This window comes from Lissotriton helveticus, chromosome 5_1, assembly GCF_964261635.1.
Source record: "Lissotriton helveticus chromosome 5_1, aLisHel1.1, whole genome shotgun sequence".
Lineage (NCBI taxonomy): Eukaryota > Metazoa > Chordata > Amphibia > Caudata > Salamandridae > Lissotriton > Lissotriton helveticus.
Genome location: NC_136065.1, coordinates 1,796,785,376 through 1,796,807,068, shown reverse-complemented (window position 1 = coordinate 1,796,807,068; position 21,693 = coordinate 1,796,785,376). Strand labels below are relative to the sequence as shown.

Sequence of the window (21,693 nt, the reverse complement as noted above, 5' to 3'; positions counted from 1 at the left end):
CTTCATGCCTTAGCCATATTAATTGGTTATTGGAGACACAGTGTTACACTGGGTTTAAGACCTGATAACTTTGAGGGGATACTTCATCAGGAATGGCCTTTGGCTTCCCACATTTTGGGCGCAGTGAGGCAATAAGTGGCCCTGGACTAAAAAAAAAAAATAGGGAAAGAGAGGTTAACCTACTCTGGTATGCGATAGCAATAGCAACAAGCATTTGCAATGAAATAGGTCTCGCACTGGTGAAAGTTAGAGCTATTGGTGTTGTAAATGCAAGTTGTTAACCCAATCGGTCAAGAGGATGCAGCTGGAGATTGGAGGGTAGGTAATTAAATGTGGCTACAACAGAAACAGGCAGGAAGTGGAATGTTGAGCTGTGTGTGGCTTAAACCCCGATTAAATGATGCAAGCCAGCCTGTGAACGTTATTCCGATATTTAATGCACTTTATAACCTTAGCACAAGAAAAAAGTAAAGCACGGTTGCTTAATATATTTTGTAGATAATGTCTATCTATGTTTCAGCACATTTAGTGTAGTTGGTGCTGACACACCCAAGATGGATGCGGTGTTTAAGCAATCTATTATAAACAGTAGACTAGAATGCTTGAATTCTTCAACTGTGCTGCAGTTCCAGAAAAGACAGCCTTTGTTGGCATGTCAGCATTAGTATTTGGAAAGTAACACTTTTTTTTGCTTCAAACTCGCATTAAACATATCTACATGTTCTATTTAAGTATCCCTTTATTTAACTTTAAGAAGTCAAGAGTTTGCTGATGACAAGTGTACTCTTGCTTTCCTGAAAATAAGCTACTGTAAATTAACCATCATATATATTATAAAAAGGCGATTTGGTCAATTTGTGAGGTTCTCGTCTCAACGCCTGACGATTTCAAGTGAATGAAGAAGCAGTGCTGTTACGCCAACAATCAGGGAAGGGCTTTAACTTTAATTCTCACTAACATGTATGAAACAAGCAGAGTTGAGAGGGAGCAGTACCACAGGCTGTCACTAGGTGACCCATGTGACCTCTTCTGCCCACATACGGTACTGCACCCTGCAACGTGGCCAAGGAAAGGATATGACAGAGCGGTGAGAGCTGCCGACCCGGGTTCGAGTGTGGTGTCAGCCTGATTTTTTTTATCCCTTCCGCACGTGGATAGGTGCGCTATAAAATTAAAAGCTAAAAATGGGAAATGTAAAGTAACATAAGAATACAACGGAGGCCGGCAAGCAGTGGCCTCAGAGGGGTGGTGGAGGCTTGGAGAAGTGCTGTGGGAAGCGTCAAGAGGGGTGGGGGGGGGGCATAGGGAGATCATGGGACAAAGCAAATGAAGCGATGGGACAGCAAATGAAGCAACAGACGTTTCAGTGCACAAGTAAACAGAACACTTACGAAGCAAAGATGCAGCCCATCCAAAAAACAATAAAAAATAAAAGTTCTCTCCAAGTATAAATAACCTGAACACTAAGAACACATGTAAGAGGGCCAGTCCTCACGGGAGGACACAAAATTCCAAAAGGAGGGACTACTAAGTGTATTCACCAATGAAAAGCCACCATTTGTAAAGAACAGCAACAAGAACAAATTACAAAGCGGAGTGTTTTTTCAAGCTCATATGCTAGATACAGTATGTTGGGACGAGACCGCACTAGCACTGCCTAGGCAGGAATGAAAAATGATGAGTAACTTCAACCAGTCTGAAAGCAAATTCTTCGCCCAATTTGCCACTCTGATATGCTACTGCTCAGACTACAATATTTATGCTTCTCCTCAACAAGACTGAGGGCTCTTCAGTTAAAAAATTAGTAAATCTACGAATAATGAACTGGGAGGTATAAATGAACAGAGACCCTAGAGGAATAGAAAGGGTGGTTAAGAGAGTTTTAAGAAAAATACAGACAAGTCACAATAAAATTTTCTCCATGTTAAACTATGTATGTTGGCCTAAGTGTAGCCACACAGAGAAAGCGTACAGGGCATCGTATTTGAGAGCTTGCAGAGTAGGAAAAGAGTTTTAGTTTCATTGCATTTTCCAGTTGGTGATTGCGTACAGCTGACTTTTACTTAAGGTACATTACTAGTTTATTGCAGAAGAATGCTGTGAAATGTATGCCATTAACAATTAATAAAATAAATATGGCAAAAAGTAACATGCCTCAATATAAGGCAAGATATGAAAAGATATCCGCAATACATTAGGTCATGGTGTGTATAGGCTTAGACGCTTCAGTGTCATCAAGTGCATGTAGTGCTTCTTTCTGATATGCATCCGTCCTGACACGATCAGTGCACCCCCAAAACCAGCCTCGTTGGATGTACCTGTAAAAAATGGCTGTACAGAGCAGAGATGGAGCAAGAGATACCCTCCTGCTTCAAACAGAAAGTAATTTGTAACCTGTATCAGGTCAAGGTGCCCACTACAAAGAGAACAAGCATTTGCAATGCAATAGGTCTCGCATTAGGAAAGTTTGAGCCATTGGTATTGTGAATTACATTTTTTTTTATTTATGTGTTGGTTGTGAAAATAGCTATAGTAATAGCTAAAGTAATAGCTTTGTCATTTACAATGCCAATAGTTTTAACTTTCACAAATGTGACACCTATAGTATTTGTAACATTAAGTGGAACAGCAGCTGTCTAAGAACGACTTTATTCTGTGACAGACAGCTGTGCCCACAAATGAACAGTGAGGCATTAACCGCCCTATTTCAAGTCAGTCGAATATAAGTGCAGGAATGCCTACCTTTACAACGCGGTTTTTACAACGCATACCATTACAACGCATAATGCTTTTAGGCGCTGGATAATGAATAGTTTAATTTACTATTCCAACTCCAGTCCCCATGGATAGTAGGGAAGGTTATTGGATAGTAAATTAACCTATTCCCTATCCTAGAGCGCCCCCCATAGCAATGCGTTGTAAAAGTTGCGTTGTAATGGTAGGTCGTTGTAAAAGGTTGTTTACCCCTTCCAGGTAGCATTTAATCCTATTGATTGGGATGGTGCACGGGGTTAAAAGCATACAGACAGCCATCTATCTCAGCACGGATCCTTGCCACCCCTGAAGCCAGACACAGAGACTCACGGGAAAGCCCAAACACACTCAAGTGTAACCAGAGGTATGTCATGGTTCAGGATATCACCCATTCACACACTCAGCTATACAGACTTTAAAAGAACAATCATCGGCATAGCCCTACAGGTATTGCCTATACAATATCTATTGGCTTTATTATTTTTGTGCCATGTTGTAATGCAGTGTGGTTGAAAGTAAAAAATCTTACTAAAGTTAATCTCTGCAATCCAGAAATATATGTGCAAATTTGGCTCGTCTTATCATTTTAACCCAGATAAATTTTTGTTATAGTTCACATGTGCACTTTATGTCCACCAGAAATAGTGGTGCAGTGTTGCAATGGTGCAATCAATGTATTGAAGAAATGACATTATAAAATTGCACAAGCACTAATACAGCCTGAGCAATCAAAATAAATCAGTGCACAATCACATGGCAGTGCTCACGGTATAGACCTTCCCTCCTGATGCAGCTCCCAGTAGGAGAGCCCTTCCCATACTGCAGTATTTTTTTTCCGGTAGGAATTACCCACATGTAATGAGCTTGAGATGTCTGCTTCATGGGGTAATCTGTAGTGGGAGAGGGTGGTGTAGCGCAGTCCCTTTCACTGCAACGCCCTTTACTACCAGCAACAAGGGTGGCCAGGGGTCAGGGATGACCCACATGCTGCTATCAGAGCCCAGTGAATAGACTTCCATGCTCCTTTGTACTGGGAGTGAATGGACACCTTTCCTCGCCCTCACCTTTCACAGGGTTAAGCAAACCCAGTCAACCTATGGACTCAAACCGGGATGACTGGATGAAAAAACAGGACTGGACCCCGCAAGATCTCTGGGAAATCGTCGTCCGGTTCTTAATGGCGAACGTCATTACAAGTGCTTCCCAGAACGAATTAAGGAGTTATGTAACAACTGGGGAAAAAAGACTAAAATCATGTCTCCAGTTCTTGCAAGTGAATTAAAAGGCGAGCAGCTCTGTTGTGCACGCACGTCTGTTTCTGAAGCCCTTCTGTTCTGGTTACACTGCTTAAAGAGCAAGCATTCCTGCCCCTGTGTATGCAACTGTGCATGAAATGACAACTGTGCTGTCAGATAAAACACACACTCACAAAAATCATGCCAACTTTTAAGTTTCACCCCGAAGTTTATGGTAGAAAAGCATTTTGTTTCTACACGATCTTGTATAGTTATGTCTTTCACAATGAAATGCAGAACACAGGGATGTCCAACTCAGTGCGTCAACTGGGATGCACTGAGGATCTGAGGGGGCGGGGGCTCGAAGGAGGGGATCACGCATACAGTCATGGTTTCAGAGAAAAAAAACAATGTTCTGTTAAATATTGTGTCCGTTGTAGATTTGGTGGATGGTCGTTATAGACGAAATAAAAAATATATTTTACATCTTTTGTCTTAAAATAAATGTGTACATTATTGTGTAATAATAAAAGGCGCGCACTCTCTGCAAACACTTAGCATAGTGTTGTCTCTGCCCCTAATGATAAACATTAGACAGGAAAGTTAGATGAGATATCCTCACTGAAGTATTACACAAAGTCAGATTCGTTTTTCAAAATGCATAAATACATGAATAAATGAATACCGCCTTCGGGTAAAGTCTGCGCTATATAAAAATGCATAAATATATGAATAAATAAATACCGCCTTCGGGTAAAGTCTGCGCTATATAAAAGTCCATAATTAAATAAATAAATAAATACCGCAAAACATCCTCGTTACTCTGCCGGCCTGCGACCAGGAAGTCAGGCAGGCCGGCGCGACAACAGGAAACAGGAAGTAGGAGGGCGGGAGCCTACCCCGCCTCCCACGGAAGAGCCGCAATTGGAGCCGTGTTTGGAGCACCGGAGCAGGCAGGAGCCTACCCTGCGCCCCGGTGCCGAAGGAGGGAAGAAGAGTCCTGCTGCCGGGCCTTGCAGCTGAGGAGAGGAAGCCGGTGAGTGCGTTGCTGAGCGGGGGGGAAGCATGTACGCGCACGCGGGGGAGGGGGGGAGGGGGTGGGGGGAGGTGGGGGGAGGGGGGGGAGGGGGGGGAGGGGGAGGGGGGGGGGGGGGTGGGGGGGGACAGGGAAGCATGTACGCGCACGCGCGGGGGGGGGAGGGAGGGGGGGGGGGGGGGAGAAAGCATGTACGCGCACGCGTGGGGGGGGGGAGAGGCGGCCTGTGCGTGTGTGTGTGTGCGTGTGTGTGTGTCTTGGAGTGCGTGTGTGTGACTGTGGGGGAGGGGGGGTGTGAGCGAGTGTCTGTCTGCGATGTGTACAGCGCGGGACGCGACGTGCACTTAGGTTATGCATCTCCTCCTTAAGCACATGGCCTGTCCAATATCTCAATATCTATTATTTTCCCCTTATGACTAAAGCAGTGAAAGCAAAATTATATACCATTGTAAGATTCCCCAACACAGTAGCGGTCGTTAACAGGACCAACAAAACACTTATCACCCCTAAGGCATTTGAGCATGTGTAGTAGAATCCTAAGAAACACCATATTGACTATGTGCAGATTACTGGCCACAAGTGCAGCATACCACATCCATGTGCCAGAATGCCCATGTACACCCTTCATTTTATGGAACAGATTCCCTCACTCCCAACATGAAACTCCTACAGGACTTAGCTACTAGCAATGTAAAGCAACAAGCCATTCCGTCGCCACCTACTCGACCAGCCCAACTCCTGACCAGATATTGTACCAAGATGTAAAAGTGTAGTATCCTTGTTTTTTGATTACCTTCCAATTATGAGCCCCAAAGTGCAATCCTTATTGTCCATACAGCAACAAGAGAGCACTACTGTACATGTGGTCCATCCTAATCGAGAGTACTTTAAGAACGCCACTGCTCTTCTGTATAATAATAAAATGTGTAAAGTGCATGGTTACACTAGGCTAGTGTGTCCCTGCGCTGCGGTACAATCCGAGGCCAGCATCCAAAAGAGGACCATAGAGTAGATGAACAATAGATAGGAATCTAGTCAGAGGGAAAGAGAGGAGTCTTCAACTGCTTATGGAAAATAGACTCCGAAACCTCCAGCCGGAGCCCCTGAGGGAGTTCATTCCACTGCTGTGCTGCCAGAAAGCAAAAGAAACGGCCACCCATCCTTGCTCTCCTGATGGTAGGCGTGCTCACCTGCCCCGTCCCGCTAGATCTCAATTGGCAGGTAGGGGAATAGGGAGTTAGTAAGTCGTGCAGGTAGGCGGGTCCCTTCCTTTGTAGGATCTGATGGCTAACAGAGCCTTGAACAGAATTTATGAGGATGCATTTTCTACGTGTGCATCTACTTGCAATCCAATATTTTCTTGGAATTGCTTTAGCCAAACTGACATAGGAGTAATCTGAAATATATATTTTGCAACAAGTGCAACATGACAAGTGATGTGCCAGTAATGTGAAATATATGGATACTCTCTACAACTTGCCCTTTTAACACCCCACTATAATTGTGAAAAGGCATAAGGGCCCTAGTTGGAAAATTGTTTTTATTGGTTTATATTTGGACGTTTGAATATGAATTGATTTTATCCTATTGCTTTTATTATCAATAAGACTTGTTTACTATTATGCTGCTATAGGACTTGTGCTTTCATGGATATATCCGATTCCGAATAAAGATTTTTGAATTGAAGTGCCAGTATTCTACTACAATGCCAATTGCACTATTAAAACTCCTAACCTTAGCAGAACCATGAGATGTTCCACAACATTACTTGTTTTTTTAGGAACAGGAAGGATGTTCGCCATGTGAGGAGTACGTCTCTACAAATGGTGGACGATCACATCGGAGTGACTGACTGGACGAAGAGCTACAAAGCACCATAACTGCTAAGTTTCTCAGATCCATGCACGAAAAGAAGGTCCAGCTCAGGTTTTTTATGTCCATTATTTGACTTATAGTTAAACAAGCGTACATGTCTCAGAATGCAAAAAAAGGCAGAAAATACTGGAGAGTCTTGGCATGCAGGCCCTGGGAAACGTGGCAGGCCTCAAACTAATAAAAGGGCTAGTACCGTCATCTTCACAGATTCCCCATCATGAAGGAAACTGATCTTCCAACACTAAGGAAGTTTTTGGAGTGTGCCCTGCAAACCAAGTCGTAAATCAAGTGAATGTTGCACTTCCAAAATAAACCCAAATAACGGGGCTTCTTCCCAACCAGAGGTGGCCATGGCAGGGCGCATGCAGGTGCTTCAGAGGAGCCTCAATGTCCTAGGTGGGCCCACAGGTGGATCTTGTGCTTTCATCCCATCTAAGACTAGGGTGAAGGTTAGCCTAGTTTCTAACTGCTTGGCATTGCTCAACAACAAATGCACAGGTTTTACAACCAACAAGAGGTTTTCAGATAGTTTTATAGCTCCCCGCGGCAAGAAAGGTGGCAAGGCCACTGATTTTCTTCCAGGAGCAAAGTGATACAGTGGCAGCAGAAGAGGCGCACTTAATAGTTCACATTTGCCATTGTCTGGTCAGTCAATCCCCAAGGCTTCTCAAACAACCGATTTCTGGTGGAGAAGAAAGAATTCTATCCAGTGGTCAACCTCCAGAAATGTAAAGGATGGTTACATTACCATCATTTCAAGATGGAGGGATTCAGCTAATTTGAGACCTGCTTCTACAGAATGAATGGATGGGGAGGCTGGATAGGAAGGACATCTACATGACTGTTCCAGTTGGTGGTCCCCATCGGGACTTCCTACAATTCCGCTGATGAGGCCAGATCAAATTCACAGTACTTCTCTTTGGGAAGTCCTTTGCGCTTTCACAAGCTCCTCGGGCCAGTTTGAGAGTTCCCTAGGTCCAGGGGTCACAGATTAATATCTAGACAATATCCTCCTGAGGGATCAGTTTCATGGGCTACTCCAAGCGACTATGGGGGTGATAGTGTAGTTTCTATAGAGTCTGGTGTTCTTCATTAATGGAGAGATGCTGGACCTAGTTCCCTGCTAGTCTATAACCTTCTTAGGGCTTGTGATCCACTCCGTCATAGCAAAGCTTCATTTCCCAAAGAAGAAATTAGTAAAAAATAAATAAATACATAAAATAAAAAATAAAAATAATTTTTAAAAAAAAATCACCAAATAGTTGCGGAGAGCTCTAACATTGGACAAAGTCTCACAAGAGTTTCTGGTGTGCTGGTAGAGCTATTACTGTTGTTCAGCCAGGTGATCTTTTTGGGTCCTCTGTACTATTGTACTCTTCAGAGGCAATGACCCTCCTCCACCTCCAGAAGGGTCTAGAATATGCAGAGCTGATTTCCCTGTCAGAGAAGTCCAGTATGGAACTTCAGTGCGGGTTGGAACCCATGGATGCCCAGAACAGCAGGGCTATCTTTGGGAACACCACAAAGCACATCAGAGTTGGACACAAGCAGACTGGCGTGGAGTGTGTGTAGTGGAGGTATGTCTACAGGAGATCTGAGGTCAAAAGAAGAGCTCAAGATGAGAATCGATTGGTTGGAGATTCTGGCTGGGTCCCTTGGGTGGAAATGTCTCACAAATAACAGGGTATTTTGTTACATCCTTTATCACATGGACAATATACTGGTGATAAAAAATAATAATAAACCACCTTGGGAGTACCAAATTCAAGAATTTGGTTGAGTTAGCCAATGATTTTTGACACTTCTGCATGGCCAAACAGATATCTGTGGTATTGGAATAACTGCCAAGAGCATCTAAGGTGGTGGTAAAGTGAACTCCAGACACATGGAGGACTCATGACTGGTGGACAGATTAAGATGGTGCAAGATTGACCAGTTTGCCTTGCACCTTAATCTTCAGGTGAAGATGTTCAGGCTCTGGATTTACCCAAGAATGTTCACCACAAATAGGGTGGCATCTACGGTGGCCAGGAGCAGCAAATCAGATACTCACACTCCGCCTTCTTGGATGTTCCTGAGCAGTGGGTCTCCAATGCCTTGGAGCTTATTATAAACCAAAAACATTTTCTAATACAGCCCTCAGAGAGTAAGTTCTTTTGTTTTTATTATGTTGGGGAATATGCAGCCATGATAGCAGAATTCTGCCCAGCGGGAGTGCGACTGATATTACCTCCATCAGAATGAAAAATGTCATCACTATTGTGATGTATAAATGAGTTTGTGTCTAGTAATGAGGAGAATGTATGATGATGTGTTATCGTATTTTATGTTCCAAAGTTTTAAATTTCACATTCAGGACGTTGTATACCGTAAACCTGTTTTTCCTTCATATATCTGACTGGATTAGACCAGAAGGACAAAAGATTTAACACTTGGATTTAACTTGTTTCATAGTTTGTGTGAAGGGAGAACAGGGGGAACTAAGGCCCTTATGTGAGGAGCAGTCTAATGACTGGAGAAAGTGCTGGTGCCTTTCAGGCAAGCTTACCATTTGTAGTGTGTACCCTTGATGGTTTTTTGTTATTGCATTTTAAAAAAAAGATTTTCTATGCTACTCAGTAGGGAAAGTAAAAGAGTAATAATTATTATCCTCACATCTATGACCTTTATACAAATGAAATTATCCATCTCTATAGCTATGAAATCGTTCTGATCCCATCGGCTTTGCTCTCTATGTATGCCAATTTTGTTCAAGCCAAGAGGCAACAAACTTAAGACCAAAATGCCTTAAACGCCGCCTAGAAAGTATGAGAGATCAAGAATTATGCATCAGTGAAAAGTTCCTGAAACTATGATCCATCCATATTGTTCAGGGCACTGGTGGCAACAAACAGGACTCGGTATTGTCTGGAAGCCAAACTCAAAGTGTGGTAGACAACATGGAACTATAAAACATATTTTTTTAAAGCTCTAAAGGAAACTACTAAGCAGGAAATAGCATTGACTATATTGCAGGCTGAGACAATCTTACCATCTTAAAATCCAAGAACTCTCCAAAAGAAAGTAACCAGGAAAACACATACTAGTGCAACGGTTCAGCAACTCAAGTTAGATACTGTGCCAGTCCCTGTATAATGTATGTCAATCTGCCCCCGTTATTTTTTTTAAAACACAGATGAAAGGCATGAGCGAGATGCCAATAAAACAGTTATGGAAAAATCTTTCCATCATTGCTCCACCAGTGATTTTTACAATCTCCAATCACTTGATTCCTGTTTGACATATGATTCTTCTTTTATGGTGGAAACAACCAATCAGATGGTCCTCTAATTGGTGGGTGGAAGAAAGTGCATATATAAATTACTTAATCTACAATAATTTCCTACAGCACTTAACTTTCTATACTTAAATGCTAGCAAATCTGACTATCCAACATCTGCTTTCTGGTGGAATCACTTACAGATGAAGGAAAAAGTGGATCACTACCCTTGGTCATATTTTGTGTGTAAAAATGTCTGTATTGTTGGTAAAAGCTTGACACCAGCGTAAAAGAAGTAGAAATATTTTCCAAACCATGTTACACTTATTAATATTTTCTTTGGGAACTCTAGAAAAATCTCTTTAGTAAACCTGTTCATTTACTTATTTCCAATTTCCTAGACACTGCTATGAATGGACCTAGGAATTTCAGTTGATCATATCCTGTGCACCATGTATTTAGCGAATAGTTGTATTTTATGAGGAGCAAAAGTATTCTTTTGAAGGCGACATCCAGTGTTGAGGAACAAAAGCATGGTTCTATATGTGCAGTCCTGGATCTCTAACAATCCACACCAACAGGCATCTACAATGCTGTTGTTGTAAGCTGTGATTTATAAGGTCTTATGTGACATTTTCTGTCGGCAACTGTTCATCAACATATGAATTGAAAGATCTAGATTTCCAGTTTTAGCGTCTGGTAAGAAGGCATTTGATAGCCATGGGCCTAGGCAGCCAGAGGAGGACCAATGTTAGTGGGTCACTAGTGCCCACTCCGCTGCTTCTGCCTGTGCTCCTGCCATGGTTGCCATCTGGAGAACCTCCAATGGGCTGTAGACATACAAGCTGGTTTTAACAAAGTCTAGACAGGGCCCTGTTAGTTCCAGTAAGGCCGTGCAGGTGCCAATTTAACTCCTAACTTTCAATGGGCATGTGGGTAACATTGTAATGCCTTGTGTGTGCCACTTTGAGTAACACTTTATTATGAGTAGAAGAAAGTGCTTTTGTCCGGACAATGAAATCAGTTTCCGAATGGTTCCCTTTTACGCAATGTAACGAGCTCCTGAAGTGCATTTGCAAGGTCTCTAATATATGCTGGGATGAGATTTTACTAGCTTTACCCAGACTACCAATATTCTAGTTTAGCTTGTACCTTAGATTGAGCACAGGAAGAAGAAATAAACGTTGCATACTGCAGTAACAGCGGTCTCAAAAAGTTGTACCTTACATTGAGTTAATGTCATTGCAGTCCATGTTTTTTTTCCTTTCACTTCAAACTGGGATTCCATACGTCAATCCCAGATTAGCAATTATTTGCCCCAGTGCTTTAGAGGTGTTACAACTAAACATACCCAAAAAAAGGGAACCAATAAGCTCTAATCATGTGTAATACCTACAACCTAGGCTTCTTTTGTACAATAATATGTGCCAGCGCCTAAAGATTTCAGATGCCCCTGGTAGACTCTGCAAAATATCAGGGTTGCTGAATACAAAAACTGCCTAATCTTAAATTCCCCTGATGTCACTTTTATCCACCACCATGCAATCTTTGCCCCATTATCTCACTCTTGCAAGTTTTTCTTCCCTAATTTCTCCCTTCTGTCACGGTTTTCCACCTTTCTCTTGCTTTACTCCTTTTATGTCCTTTCCTCTCTTGCTCTGGGTCAGTTTCAGGAGTGAAAATAAATGGTCCCCAAAAATAAGTGGCCCCACCAGCAACCAATGGCTCAAATTAAGCAAGGCCTAAAATGAACACTTTTAAAGTCAACAGCATGCAACACGTACTTGAATTTTAGGACTTGGAGTTTCCGTTTTTAAACATCCACGAGTGGTTCCTAGAGTAAAACATGCTCTCACTAGGTTGCTGCCTCACTGTAGACGATTGACAACAAAATGCTATACTGCCATCTCCTCTACCATCCACCAGACAACACCCCCTCATTCAGAGAACACCGTTCCAACCTGTTAACACACTGCTCACTCTTGGACTCCAACAACATAATACTAGGTGACCTCAAGTTACATTGGAATGACGAAAATAATTCTCTGATCCAATCCCTGAACGAACTTCTGCGCAACAACAATCTTATCCAACACTGCACAGAGCAAACCCATAACAGAGGCTCAATCATGGATGCCATTATAGCTCACAGAGATACAGTCACTATTGACCACATCCTTCCTGTTGACTGGTCAGACCGCCACATCATTCTATTCCACATCAACCAAACGATCCACTGCCTACCACATACACAGGAATCCTCCTATTGGGCGAGAAATCTAAGACCGAATCCCCTTGCCGTCCTTGAAGAAACGGTAAGTTCACTCCTTCCCACCACCACATGCGACCTTTCTACAACTGAACTTAACTCGCACTGCAATTCAACAGGGACTTCCATATTTAACCAAATAGCTGCCTTGAAACAAAAAATAGTCAGGAACATTCCATCAAGATTTGGTTCAACACAGACCTAAACTCTGAAAGAAGACAACTAAGAGCTGCAGAAAGACTCTGGCGGAACAACCCGTCCACAATCCACCTTGATCAACTCAAATCTGAACGCAGGAAATATAAAAAACACATCAAGAATGAAAAAACGTCCTTCTTCTGTGATGCACTAAACAATGCCAAAAATCGGCACAAATAATTATTTCATCTCATTAGACAACAAACAACCAAGACCCCCTCATCCTCAGTGCAGGCTTCCAAAGACATATGTGATAACTTTGCCAATTTCTTTAACAGTAAAATCACCAAGATTGAGCTCTCCCTGGACGACCACCGCCGACCACTAACAAAAGCCCGCCCCCCCGGCAAAGGTGATAACATCCCACCCAGATGCCACCTTTACAACTGGAAGTCTTTCAATCCCATCTCCGAAGCAGAGATCATTTAAATGATTACCAGTTCTAAACCCTCGTCACACATTTCGGATCCTATCCCTGTCCAACTGGCTAAAAAGCTCAAACTCACCCAAGCCCCGCTCTGAACGAAGATTATAAATAGCTGCCTGAGAACCGGAGTCATGCCAGATTGTCTCACAATCGGCCAAGTCACGCCATTACTAAAGAAAATGGGCTCTGACCCACACTCTCTCAATAACTTCAGGCCCGTCTCCAATATCCCATTCTTAGCCAAAATCCTGGAAAAATGTGTTCTCCTTCAACTTACCCAACACATTGACAGTAACAACTTTCTAGACACTCACCAATTGGGCTTAAGAAAAGGTTGCAGCACAGCGACAGCGAGCCTGAATGTCAAAGATGATGTCTACAAATCAATCGACACGGACCGATGCGGTCTACTCATACTCCTGGACCTGTTGGCAGCCTTCGACACAGTAGACTACAAACTGCTCATCAATGTACTTCGAGAAATGGTTGAAGCAGAAGAGGTGGTCTTGCAGTGGTTTACCTCCTTTCTGCAGAACGGCACCCAAAGAATAAAAATTGAAAACTTCACGTCTGACCTACTCCCCATCAGCAGAGGGGTCTCTCAAGGATCAGTTCTCTCCCCATCACTGTTCAACATCTACACGGAGCACCTCACCACCATACTCAAAAAAGTCAACATCCCCTTCCACCTCTATGCGGACGAAACCCAGATCTATCGACACACTTCCTCCATTGGTGACATTCAGAGACTAAACGACACTCTAAGAAGTCCAACACTGGCTATCCCTCAACCACCTGAAACTCAACCAAAATAAGACAAAAATCCTTCTCATATCCAACAAAGAGCAGACCCCTCCCAATCCAAATGCATGCCAACTTCAGAACTGCCTGTCTCACACACAAAGCTCTGCACACTGGTAAAACTCCCTACCTGGCCTCCAAACTCAATAAGGCCGGTCAGACAAGGAACCTCAGGATTACTAACACTATTTCTCATACCTCCAAAAGCTCGCAAACAAAAAACCTCATCACGCTCCTTCTCTGGAAATGCGTCCAAAATTTGGAAATCCATCCGAGTCCATATCAGGACTAACCCCTCCTTCTTAAAATTCAAATGTCAGCTCAAAGACCTCTTCCTCAACCGAACTCTCCTGAATGGATAGCTGCCGCCTAACGTTGAATCTTGCCCATTGCAGTATATAGTCACTTTGATAAGAAGGCTTCTATATCACCTCACCTACCTCCTGACTCGCTCCTCTTTCCTCCCTCCCTGAATTGGACTTGTCACGAATCAATGTGATTGTTTTACTTTGTGTTCGATTGCTTCATGATAAATGTTGTAAAGCGCTCTGAATTAACGAAAGGAGAAACCATATGTTCCAAAATAGGGACAGGGTAATAAAACCTAGAAAGTAAAACAAGTCCCTAACCAAAAAATTTGATCATGTGTTGCTTTGTAATCTCAGTGGGGTTAGACCAATTAGATACATTCACAAAAATGCAGAAATTATCAAATATTCCTCTGCCATATAGTGTTTACAGAAAGATCACACTAACGCGTAATTGTAGTCGACACAAATGCAGAAAACAAAGTTTTTCTTAAAAATGTACAAATCAATTTTTATTCATCATTATAACATTAAAAAACAATCCATTATTGTAATACACTTGTGTTGATCATGAAAATAAGAAAACTACAGGGAGAAGCAAAGGGGGCCTAATAACATACATCTCGAACCTTTGGCCCTGTCAGGAAACAACGCCCATAGCACTTCATCAGAATTATCAAGTGATTAACATTAAAGTAACTAATCAAGTTATCTACACAATAATAAACTTCTATAACAATATGAGCCTGACGGAACTATCCAAAACTCTAAGCGAAACGTAACAAACATGCAAAAAATTAAAAACGCCAAAGTTACACACTCAATAATCTGGGGTGGAGATTTTAATCTACACTTATGCAGTAAAAGTAACATACCCACATGCGGGATCACAGAAGACCAGGACAATCTTCTAACTCACTTTTCTCACACGGATGAAGGAAATAACATGCAGACCATCATGATTGAGCTAGATTTAGGGTTTGCCAATATAATAATGACACCGACAACCCAATTTTCACCAACTTTTCATGGAAGAGGCGCTCAAACATTAATTGATTACATCTTAGTTTCTACCAACACCGCAACACGGAAAAAGCACTTTGAAGTGAATAACAACGCACTCAGTGACCATTATCCACTTAAACTAACCTACTCTGAGCCTGATCATCAAAAGAACCAAGTAAAGGACTATTTTGCTCCATTGCATCAAGAAACACTCACACTAAACAGACTGAACGGCTTTACCCTAAAGTGGGGTAACCTAAATCAAGAAATAATCAACAAAAGAATAATTGAAAAATGCAGGACCCATATCGATGATTGCCTAAACCCTATTGCTACTGCAGCTGAAATTCTGAACGGTTACAATGCAACAGTGAAAATTATAGGAAACGAATTAACCAAACCAAGAAAACAAAATAACACACTAAGAAAAGGATGGTTTAATAGCCAGTGTACAAAAGCCTATTCGAACCTAAAGAAAGCCCTAGCAAAGAAAGATCGAAACAGGGAAGAGATAGTGCAACTAAGGAAACTATATGCGCATGCACTTAAAGGAAAAAAGAGATACAAAGCAACCTCTGGACACAACTCGTAGATAGTAGTACTCAAAAAGATAGTCTAGCCTTTTGGAGAATAGTTAAGACGCCATTCTTAGCCGGGAGCAATGAGGGTCCCTCCTTAGACATTGCAATAAATGCGGAGGATTGGGTACAGTATTTTTCAGGGGGTTTTGGAGAAGTAAAATTAGGAGACCCAGCCCCTCTACCCGTCCTATCACCGGCGAATTACCAGTTAGAAATACACTTCACCATCAATGAGACAAAGAAAGCCATTAAGTCAGCAAAAAATGGCAAAGCGCCAGGACCAGACTCCGTTCCCATGGACCGTTACAAACTTTTCCCTGATTTCTGGTCCCCTTTTCTAACAAAGGTACTGAACGCAGCGAAGGAAATTAACCTCCCTAACTCCTGGTCAACATCAATCTTAGTTCCTATTTTCAAGAAAGGCAACAGAGACAGTCCTTCCTGTTATCGACCCATTTTGCTTTTGGACTCAGCGGGAAAGATGGCGGGGAGGATACTTCTTGATCGTCTCCAGGAGTGGTCCAAAGAACATGGGGTACTTTCAGATCTTCAATATGGGTTTAGGGTGGGTCTGAGTACCGTGGACCAAGTCTTGAATCTAACCTTATTGGCCGCAAAATACACAACAGTAAAAAAAATCTAGTCTGCACATGGTCTATGTCGACCTCACGGCAGCTTTTGACTGTGTAGAACATTCCAAACTATGGCTAATAATGTTGGAAATGGGGATTGAGCCCGCAATCGTGGATTTTCTACGCGAGTTATACTCTGGCGCCACGGGAAAAGTAAGATATGGACTGGAAGGCCAACTCACAGATAGCTTTCCAATACAGAAGGGGGTCAGGCAGGGGTGCGTGCTGGCCCCCTTCTTATTTAACCTTTACACTAATGGACTTGAGGCGGCAATGCTACAGGGAGCAAGAGATTTTCCAACTGCAGGCCGGCGACCAATCCCAGCATTGTTATACGCCGACGATGCGGTGATCCTCGCCCGAACTCCGATTCAGCTACAGCGAGCTTTAAACAACTACTGTACTTTTATGACTAACCTCAATTTAAAAGTCAACATTAAAAAAACCTTTGTGATGCATGCCGGCAACAAGGGGAAAAAGGTGAAGACAATCCTGGTGGACAATCTGCCCCTTGAAAGAACTAAAACTTATCCATATCTTGGCATCACCATTGACGAGGAGTTCAAATGGAAAGAAGTAATCACTTCTCGTAAGCTATCACTCATAAGAACAGTGGGCGCCCTAAAAGCTTTCTCTCTTCGCCTAGGAAAAAAAACCCTGGTAGAGATGATAAAGATCTACAATGCAAAATGCATTAGCACGGCCATCTTCGGAGCAGGAGTTTGGGGAATAGCAAACGTAGAACAAATTCCGAAAATTGAAAACTCTTTCCTCAAGTTCTTATTAGCTGTCCCAAAGAGCACGACCACATTTGGAACTCGGAGTAGATCATATCTCAGATCTCATCAAGATCCAGCCCATAATGTTATGGCGCAGAATATGGGCTACGGAAGAATGCCAGCTCACAAGAGCAATCATTGAGGACTGTATGAAACTAGAGCATATGGAAAAGATAAAGTGGTTATGGTATGTAAAATCTTTTTTTGCAGACATTGGTTTTTCGAGGTTCTTTGACGATCCGCAGTCAGTAACAGACATAGCGAAAAAAGATCTAAAAAATATATGTCTGTCTCATTTAACCCAATCACGACTGATGACAGAAATAAGTAAACCATCAGTACAAAACTGCCTAATGATACAAACCGTTCCTTCTATACAACCATATCTGCAACATGACCTGACCCAATTCGAAAAACTGCTTCTCACCCGTTTCAGGTTTAATCTTTTTCATATTATGGTTTCATTTCCTACTCAGAACATCTGGACACACAATACTACAATGTGCCCTTGTGACTACTTCCTCTCAGTCCACAATTCATGTCCTTTTCTTTTGTACATTTTATACATCATTTCGTAAAAGGTGGATCCTACCAATCTTAAAAGTAATGAAGGTGAGAAGATGCCGCCCAGCATATTTGGCATTGCAGTTTTTGGAAAACACTTTAGTGTCAAAATCTGTGGCACATTACCTTAGAGTGTGCCTTAAACATCGTACGAACTTATGAGAAACACAAAAACTGCCTTAAACATGGACTTTAATAAAGGCATTGTCTAGTATAAGAAAGATTAATTTTAACATATCATGAATTTTTAAATGTTTTTAATGGTTATTTACTGTGTATATTTGTACTTTTGTGGCTTTCATATTGAAAACCGAATAAAGTTATTTTTGATTTGATTTGAAGAAAACTACACAAAAGACAAGATTACAAATGAATACATGATCCACATTTTTGGTTAGGGACTTGTTTTACTTTCTAGGTAAAGCACTCCGATACATTTGGGTCTGGCCAGCGCCATATAAAACTCTTAAATAAATAATAACTAAAATGTGCCTCCATGGCAGGTGGTAACCCTAGAAGAAATCGTAGTGCCTGATGCAGGAAACATGGGCCGGAGAGAACGAAGTTTAGCACAGGTGGCGGGGAGGGGGGGAGAAAGACAAGCACATGAGCTAGAGCGGGACGTGAGGCTATTAGGGAGAACACAGAAGAGAAAGCCGGTGGGTCGAGAAGCCCACAATGACGTGCAAAAGTTGAGAGAAACACTGAGCACGCACAATAATGAAAGAAAACTTCAAAACAGTTCAGTGTTTACAGCGCTAAAAAGCAAACCAGAGCACGATCACTTCAATTCTGCACTGGGGGCCGTTGAGATAAGCCAAGGGAAATGGACGTGTGAATGCAGTGTGCAGAAAGCTATGTAACAGGAAGACAGTGATAGAGTCCCCTTAAAAAATGTGATTCCCTCTCCTGTACCGATCATATTGCAAGAACAAGGAATGGATTACAGCACAAAGAGAACAAACCCATTCAGCTAAGGCAGACAAGTGAACGTACACGGGGAGGTAAGGCTGTGAGTCACGGCTCAGTCACCAAAGCCATGTTCAACTGGGTAAGTGCTGTCCCGTAGTTAGGGAAGGTTAAGGCGGCGTGGCTGGGTGATGACGTAATATCCACCAACGAATGCAGAGCTCATGAACAGATTAGAATACTTTAGTGAGGAAGTACAGTGAAGTGTGTAACAGTATCAGGCCAACACAGTACCAGAGGTGATGGAGGCGATTCAAATGTCACTCTTAAAATGGGTCCCTATCCTCATGAAGCCTACAACACAAGAACATGAAGTTGCACTGTAACACGTACGGGGGGGGGGGGGGGGGGGGGGGGGTAATAAAATGCGGTCTGGTTTACATCTTGTACCACTACTACAAGCTGCGTGGGAAGGCTCTAAAAACACGACCTTCACGTCGTAGTCAACTACAAAAACAGCACCGACATATTGCAATAAAAATACAGCATTTCTTGTCCACCCACCAACCAAACATACAGGATTAGGATGAGTGTTACTTCTTAAAATGGTCTTGAAAACGTAATAACCAAAATAATGGCAAAAAGTACAATACACAAGACTACCCCATCATGTGAAAATACGGTTAGTCGGTTGAAAGTTGTCCACGTCAGGCATCAACAATAAGCATAAACAAAGCCAATATGCCTGGCTTTTCACTAATAAGCCGAACATATTGTCTTTACCAAAGGGACAGGGGTGCTAAATTTGAATGTCAGCATCAAGTAAATGGCAGGGGTAGTAAAGCTGCCGGTTGTGCGAATCACTCAAGAGACCGGCAGTTTAATATGGTTGCCAGGGACGCCAGGTCATTCTTCTAATGCAAATCATTAGAGAAACCACAATTTGCCATCAATAGCAAATAATTTGTTTTGCCAAAAAGAAGCCCAAATATTGCAGTTAAAAAGTACTGCCATTAGTACACAATGAGTGTAGTTCAAGAATTAAATATGATAAAACATGACGACCGACTGCACTTTTCAGATGGAAAAAAATCCTCTTGGATTGCAAAAGATCCACTTCTGATACAGAACGATACACCAACCCGCAAATATCTTGGGGTGAGACATACAATATGTATTGAGTCGATCCAATATGTAACTACGGCTGTCTTACAGCAAATGCTTGAGGGGGGTCCAAACAAGGCTTGCCAAACCCCCACTATATGCGTATTCTAAACAATAGGCAGGGCTATTGGAATTAGTTGACAGGAGAGAACCAAATTATGCTGCAGGGTGGACTAAATTATGAGGAAATAAAATAAATGTTGCACAATGCAGCACATTTTGTGACAACATTGTTACCATATTTTGTCATTTTCACGCACTAGCATTGTTTGGGCAAAGGTTTGAACTCATGTACTATCGCACACCCCACAAATACGACAAGAAGCGGGGGGGGGGGGGTCGTGTCCTAGCTCTCTTACAGATCTTAAACACTGTCCCAATTATGTAGGCATATCGCACTATTTTACGTAGCGAGAGTTGTCTTTTTAGCCCATTGTAAGATTATCGCACCATTGCCATTTACACAGGTGCCTTCAGGTAAGGTGCCCTTGCAAACAACAACGGGAATTCCACCCCCTTAGAATGACACGGTACAGTAGCATCATTAACAACCCTTTAGGCTCCACCACGGAAATTGTTTCTGGGCTTAGATCTGCCTTTCATATCTACCATTTCCGGTCATATTCACAGCAAATGTAAGCAACCTCCTATGTATGGCCCCTGCACACACACAGCAAGCACCATAAAAACCCACCGCGTCTTGGCAAAGCACAGCAAATACGTGCGCCAACAGATTGTGCCGGTTTCTTGGTTACTACTTCTATTCAGAGTAGGGCTACAAGAATAATTTCCTTCAGCCGGTGTACACCTCTGAGTGGATACGCCCCCTGCCCACCACCGCCCCCATGGAGAACCCAGATGTTATCTCCTTGAAGGAGTCCGTGTGCTCGCCTAGACACTTAGAAGAGGTGCTTCTTGTAGTGTCACGAGACTACGAGTCGGTGATGTTGGTAGCTTATCTGAGCAGGCGCAGGCAGCAGCATTCCCTCCTCACTGCCCAAATTGCGCAACATCCGAGGCCGGAAGGGCCTTGCCGGGGCGAAGAGAAGCACGGCAACCCCCCCAAGCCGCTATCAGACTACATGGCCACGGATCCTCGTCGCCCATCCCTTTACCTCACGATCCCCGCACCTCCTGCTGGCTCCTCCGTTTCTCTTCCGGGAACCTCCAGTTGCTTCTTTCCAACGATCGAAATGGCGACTCCAGCGGGGACGAGCGTGAGTCCAAAAGAGCGCGTCACAGTAAATGGACGCGCGTGCACTGTGGCAGGCAGCCCGCCCATTACCGCACTTGTTAGCCAATGTGAGACGCTTCCGGGGAGGTAGAGGCGGAGCGCCAACCCAAGCTGTCCTGTTAACTGGATATAACTGTGTGAAAGTTGAAAAGCCGGTCTTAAACACGTTCTACTGGAATAGGCAGAGTGCTTATCGCTTTGAGCCTCACTGTAAGGCTCCAATGTAAGCAGGTACGCACACACAGCTGCGTTTACGGGCTTATTTTTGACATTTTAGACTGATTTCGGGTTGCACCACAATCCAATTTGTAATAAAAACCACGTAGTGCAACATATTCTGGTAAAATAAGCATGACCTACAACGTCTTAGTGTGAGTTTTGTAATTAGGGGGAGCTCGCGCAAACCTCTGGCGGACCAATCGGAGCGGGTTTCGTTGAGGTTTTCTACCAAAATGTATCGCTTTAGCCATTTGCCACTCCCCTGTCATCAAAGTAAAGTGACCATTTAGGCACGTGATCTGCTCTTAAGGGCGAGTGCTCATGATCAGCTGAACGAGAGATCACGCCCTATCTTGGGAAATAAACCAATCAGTAGTAGGGATGATAGAACTTGCTTTGGGAAGTGCGGAAGCAAAAAGTTTTAATTGTTTGACCAATCGCTGT

The 21,693-nt window shown here is 42.9% G+C and overlaps 1 protein-coding gene across 5 annotated transcripts in view; it reads right to left on the bottom strand.

Annotated features, from left to right (window-relative positions):
- LOC144755819 (ADP-ribosylation factor 1-like) overlaps positions 1–21,572 on the bottom strand; it is a 161,385-nt gene extending 139,813 nt beyond the window's left edge. The window contains exon 1 of one of the 5 annotated variants that reach the window (XM_078645104.1): positions 20,912–21,572. The gene's annotated coding sequence lies outside the window, so the exon portion shown is untranslated. The remainder of the gene's footprint in view (positions 1–20,911) is intronic. The other 4 variants (XM_078645107.1, XM_078645105.1, XM_078645106.1 and 1 more) reach the window with 4 other exon arrangements.
- Positions 21,573–21,693: the final 121 nt, after the last annotated feature.